At 57.7% G+C, this 5,779-nt stretch overlaps 3 non-coding genes across 3 annotated transcripts in view; all 3 read left to right on the top strand.

The window, feature by feature from the left end:
• Positions 1–2,209: 2,209 nt before the first annotated feature.
• Positions 2,210–4,118, top strand: LOC126197329 (small subunit ribosomal RNA). Its single transcript, XR_007539696.1, has one exon. It is a non-coding gene; the product is annotated as a small subunit ribosomal RNA (ribosomal RNA).
• A 352-nt stretch (positions 4,119–4,470) lies between these two features.
• Positions 4,471–4,625, top strand: LOC126196449 (5.8S ribosomal RNA). The gene has a single exon (XR_007538952.1). It is a non-coding gene; the product is annotated as a 5.8S ribosomal RNA (ribosomal RNA).
• Positions 4,626–4,813: 188 nt separating this feature from the next.
• Positions 4,814–5,779, top strand: part of LOC126197514 (large subunit ribosomal RNA) — a 4,222-nt gene continuing 3,256 nt past the window's right edge. The window contains exon 1 of the ribosomal RNA XR_007539873.1: positions 4,814–5,779. This exon is cut by the window's right edge and continues 3,256 nt beyond it. This is a non-coding gene — a ribosomal RNA (large subunit ribosomal RNA).

Here is a 5,779-nt window from a genome sequence, read left to right as displayed (position 1 = left end):
GGGCCCTAACCTAACCTACGTTGGGCCCTAACCTAACCTACGTTGGGCCCTAACCTAACCTACGTTGGGCCCTAACCTAACCTACGTTGGGCCCTAACCTAACCTACGTTGGGCCCTAACCTAACCTACGTTGGGCCCTAACCTAACCTACGTTGGGCCCTAACCTAACCTACGTTGGGCCCTAACCTAACCTACGTTGGGCCCTAACCTAACCTACGTTGGGCCCTAACCTAACCTACGTTGGGCCCTAACCTAACCTACGTTGGGCCCTAACCTAACCTACGTTGGGCCCTAACCTAACCTACGTTGGGCCCTAACCTAACCTACGTTGGGCCCTAACCTAACCTACGTTGGGCCCTAACCTAACCTACGTTGGGCCCTAACCTAACCTACGTTGGGCCCTAACCTAACCTACGTTGGGCCCTAACCTAACCTACGTTGGGCCCTAACCTAACCTACGTTGGGTCCTAACCTAACCTACGTTGGGCCCTAACCTAACCTACGTTGGGCCCTAACCTAACCTACGTTGGGCCCTAACCTAACCTACGTTGGGCCCTAACCTAACCTACGTTGGGCCCTAACCTAACCTACGTTGGGCCCTAACCTAACCTACGTTGGGCCCTAACCTAACCTACGTTGGGCCCTAACCTAACCTACGTTGGGCCCTAACCTAACCTACGTTGGGCCCTAACCTAACCTACGTTGGGCCCTAACCTAACCTACGTTGGGCCCTAACCTAACCTACGTTGCGCCCTAACCTAACGCACGTTGCGCCCTAACCTAACGCACGTTGCGCCCTAACCTAACGCACGTTGCGCCCTAACCTAACCTGTAATTGTTATATGAATTGAAACATTCATGTAGCGTTGCCTAATCGCAACCCTCTCAACATAGGTCAGTGCTCGCACTCTCTGGTGTCCTGCGTATTGATTCATGTTACGGTGCGTACCCTCACAACATCTAGCGAGTGGTGCGTACGTTCCACATGGTCCCGCTATCCACTGTAATGTGTACTGCTGTAAGACTTATATCGCTCCCCTGTCGCCTCTAGTTCGTCAGGCGGGAGTTTGCGTGTTCAATGAGCTTCGCAGCTGTGCAATGGCATTCGCATACGTACGCGGGCCACCTTCCACGTGTTCTCTCGTGCATACGTCGCAGCATGTATGTGGGCTGATGTGGCGTGTCGTGACGCATATCATCCAGGCATGCAAGACCCACTGAATTTGCAAATGTAGATGGACGTCTACGTTTGCTGCCCAAGTTACGCAAATGAACTGGAAATCCGTTGTTGCGCGGTTGTATACGCTGGAGGTGAATCATTGATTGCGACAATCGGTACAGGTATTAACTGGTTGCTTCAGCGACACCCGTCATACCCACGAACGTGAGTGGGCATGTGGGTATGAAGCGATACGCGGCGGTGGCTGGGTGGGACCGTCCCCGGCCGGTGAGGGGGGAGCGCCCGGCGTGCTGGCCGCGCGCTGCGTGGGCGCACGCGCTACAGCCGGCTGGTGGGGGCGCCCAGTGGCAGGCGCGCCGGCCGACGGACGCGGCAGGCGGCGCAGCTGCGCGCCGGCGCACCCAACGCGCGGCGCCGTGCGGCCAAAGTGGGTCCTCGCGGGCCCGGTGCGAAGCGCGGTGGACATCTGCAGTGTGCTGGTCCGATTGAGGACTGTGTGCGTTGAGGATGCGCCGCCGCCCGGCACTCGGCGCCGCGACGCCGTCTGCTGCTCGGTCGCCCCCGCGGTTCTCGCAGGTGGTTTGTATCGCAGCTGTGCGGATGTGTTGGCGCGTGCGCTGTGCTGGGAGAGTTCGCTTTGGCACCCAAGTGGGGCTCTGCCCCTCTGTGGCGCTGGCGTTGGAGCTGCCCGGCCACTGTTTGTGGCCGCGTGTTGTCTCCCGCCGGCAACACCACGACAGCACGCTCCCGGGCCTCTGTCGGCAGCGGCAAGCTCAGTTGGGAGCACGGGTGGTCGCACTGAAAGCGTCTACTCGCCTATCTCCGGGCGATTGCGCCTCTCTCGAACCCGACCAAGTACTTAGGACGGCGCTGCGCGCCGCCGGGACCTGAGAGGGTTTCGAGGTGTATCGTGCAGGGGAGCCCAGCCTCCTCCTGTTTGCGGAATAATTGAGCGGACGCTTGCGTGTTCGCGCGGGCCTCCGGGACACACTCCCGGGCGGCCGGCTGCTCAGCTCTAGTTGACGCAGCTCCCTGGTTGATCCTGCCAGTAGTCATATGCTTGTCTCAAAGATTAAGCCATGCATGTCTCAGTACAAGCCGCATTAAGGTGAAACCGCGAATGGCTCATTAAATCAGTTATGGTTCCTTAGATCGTACCCACGTTACTTGGATAACTGTGGTAATTCTAGAGCTAATACATGCAAACAGAGTCCCGACCAGAGATGGAAGGGACGCTTTTATTAGATCAAAACCAATCGGTCGGCTCGTCCGGTCCGTTTGCCTTGGTGACTCTGAATAACTTTGGGCTGATCGCACGGTCCTCGTACCGGCGACGCATCTTTCAAATGTCTGCCTTATCAACTGTCGATGGTAGGTTCTGCGCCTACCATGGTTGTAACGGGTAACGGGGAATCAGGGTTCGATTCCGGAGAGGGAGCCTGAGAAACGGCTACCACATCCAAGGAAGGCAGCAGGCGCGCAAATTACCCACTCCCGGCACGGGGAGGTAGTGACGAAAAATAACGATACGGGACTCATCCGAGGCCCCGTAATCGGAATGAGTACACTTTAAATCCTTTAACGAGTATCTATTGGAGGGCAAGTCTGGTGCCAGCAGCCGCGGTAATTCCAGCTCCAATAGCGTATATTAAAGTTGTTGCGGTTAAAAAGCTCGTAGTTGGATTTGTGTCCCACGCTGTTGGTTCACCGCCCGTCGGTGTTTAACTGGCATGTATCGTGGGACGTCCTGCCGGTGGGGCGAGCCGAAGGCGTGCGACCGCCTCGTGCGTGCTCGTGCGTCCCGAGGCGGACCCCGTTGAAATCCTACCAGGGTGCTCTTTATTGAGTGTCTCGGTGGGCCGGCACGTTTACTTTGAACAAATTAGAGTGCTTAAAGCAGGCAAGCCCGCCTGAATACTGTGTGCATGGAATAATGGAATAGGACCTCGGTTCTATTTTGTTGGTTTTCGGAACCCGAGGTAATGATTAATAGGGACAGGCGGGGGCATTCGTATTGCGACGTTAGAGGTGAAATTCTTGGATCGTCGCAAGACGAACAGAAGCGAAAGCATTTGCCAAGTATGTTTTCATTAATCAAGAACGAAAGTTAGAGGTTCGAAGGCGATCAGATACCGCCCTAGTTCTAACCATAAACGATGCCAGCCAGCGATCCGCCGCAGTTCCTCCGATGACTCGGCGGGCAGCCTCCGGGAAACCAAAGCTTTTGGGTTCCGGGGGAAGTATGGTTGCAAAGCTGAAACTTAAAGGAATTGACGGAAGGGCACCACCAGGAGTGGAGCCTGCGGCTTAATTTGACTCAACACGGGAAACCTCACCAGGCCCGGACACCGGAAGGATTGACAGATTGATAGCTCTTTCTTGATTCGGTGGGTGGTGGTGCATGGCCGTTCTTAGTTGGTGGAGCGATTTGTCTGGTTAATTCCGATAACGAACGAGACTCTAGCCTGCTAACTAGTCGCGTGACATCCTTCGTGCTGTCAGCGATTACTTTTCTTCTTAGAGGGACAGGCGGCTTCTAGCCGCACGAGATTGAGCAATAACAGGTCTGTGATGCCCTTAGATGTTCTGGGCCACACGCGCGCTACACTGAAGGAATCAGCGTGTCTTCCTAGGCCGAAAGGTCGGGGTAACCCGCTGAACCTCCTTCGTGCTAGGGATTGGGGCTTGCAATTGTTCCCCATGAACGAGGAATTCCCAGTAAGCGCGAGTCATAAGCTCGCGTTGATTACGTCCCTGCCCTTTGTACACACCGCCCGTCGCTACTACCGATTGAATGATTTAGTGAGGTCTTCGGACTGGTACGCGGCATCGACTCTGTCGTTGCCGATGCTACCGGAAAGATGACCAAACTTGATCATTTAGAGGAAGTAAAAGTCGTAACAAGGTTTCCGTAGGTGAACCTGCGGAAGGATCATTACCGACTAGACTGCATGTCTTTCGATGTGCGTGTCGTGTCGTGCAACACGCTACCTGTACGGCTCGCAGTAGCCGTGCGCCGCGTGCGGGACCACGCGTGCTTCTCAAAACTAACGGAAAATGTTGTGTGGTACGAGCGCTGAAGCTCTGGAGCGGCTGGCCTGCGGCACCTGGCGCCTCGCGCCGGTTTTGAATGACGTTCGCCCGAGTGCCTGTCCGCTCCGGAGTGGAGCCGTACGACGCCCATCGGCCGTGAGGCCGTTGGACACAAAACACTGGAACAGGGGCCGTCGAACGCCTCAGTCCCGCCTATGCAACTGTTTTGAAAGAGACAGTGGGAACTGTAAAAAGATCACCCAGGACGGTGGATCACTCGGCTCGTGGGTCGATGAAGAACGCAGCAAATTGCGCGTCGACATGTGAACTGCAGGACACATGAACATCGACGTTTCGAACGCACATTGCGGTCCATGGATTCCGTTCCCGGGCCACGTCTGGCTGAGGGTCGGCTACGTAAACTGAAGCGCGCGGCGTTTGTCCCGCTTCGGAGACGTGGGTGTGTCGTGACGGCCTGTGGGGCCGGCCACGTCCCCTGAAACGAGCGATGCGCGCCCGTCGCCTGGCGGTTCGCATACCGGTACTGTCTCGGTAGCGTGCACAGCCGGCTGGCGGTGTGGCGTGCGACACCTCGTACAACGACCTCAGAGCAGGCGAGACTACCCGCTGAATTTAAGCATATTACTAAGCGGAGGAAAAGAAACTAACAAGGATTCCCCCAGTAGCGGCGAGCGAACAGGGAAGAGTCCAGCACCGAACCCCGCAGGCTGCCGCCTGTCGTGGCATGTGGTGTTTGGGAGGGTCCACTACCCCGACGCCTCGCGCCGAGCCCAAGTCCAACTTGAATGAGGCCACGGCCCGTAGAGGGTGCCAGGCCCGTAGCGGCCGGTGCGAGCGTCGGCGGGACCTCTCCTTCGAGTCGGGTTGCTTGAGAGTGCAGCTCCAAGTGGGTGGTAAACTCCATCTGAGACTAAATATGACCACGAGACCGATAGCGAACAAGTACCGTGAGGGAAAGTTGAAAAGAACTTTGAAGAGAGAGTTCAAAAGTACGTGAAACCGTTCTGGGGTAAACGTGAGAAGTCCGAAAGGTCGAACGGGTGAGATTCACGCCCATCCGGCCACTGGCCTCCGCCCTCGGCAGATGGGGCCGGCCGCCCGCGCGGAGCAATCCGCGGCGGGGTCGTGTCCGGTTGCCTTTCCACTCGCCGCGGGGTGGGGCCGTTCCGGTGTGCGGTGGGCCGCACTTCTCCCCTAGTAGGACGTCGCGACCCGCTGGGTGCCGGCCTACGGCCCGGGTGCGCAGCCTGTCCTTCCGCGGGCCTCGGTTCGCGTCTGTTGGGCAGAGCCCCGGTGTCCTGGCTGGCTGCTCGGCGGTATATCTGGAGGAGTCGATTCGCCCCTTTGGGCGCTCGGGCTCCCGGCAAGCGCGCGCGGTTCTTCCCGGATGACGGACCTACCTGGCCCGGCCCCGGACCCGCGCCGCTGTTGGCTCGGGATGCTCTCGGGCGGAATAATCGCTCCCGTCAGCGGCGCTTCAGCTTTGGACAATTTCACGACCCGTCTTGAAACACGGACCAAGGAGTCTAACATGTGCGCGAGTCA

The sequence above is a fragment of the Schistocerca nitens genome, chromosome 7 (assembly GCF_023898315.1).
Source record: "Schistocerca nitens isolate TAMUIC-IGC-003100 chromosome 7, iqSchNite1.1, whole genome shotgun sequence".
Classification (NCBI taxonomy): Eukaryota; Metazoa; Arthropoda; class Insecta; order Orthoptera; family Acrididae; genus Schistocerca; species Schistocerca nitens.
The sequence above is the reverse complement of the archived record's forward strand: the minus strand, read 5'-3'. Positions and strand labels throughout refer to the sequence as shown.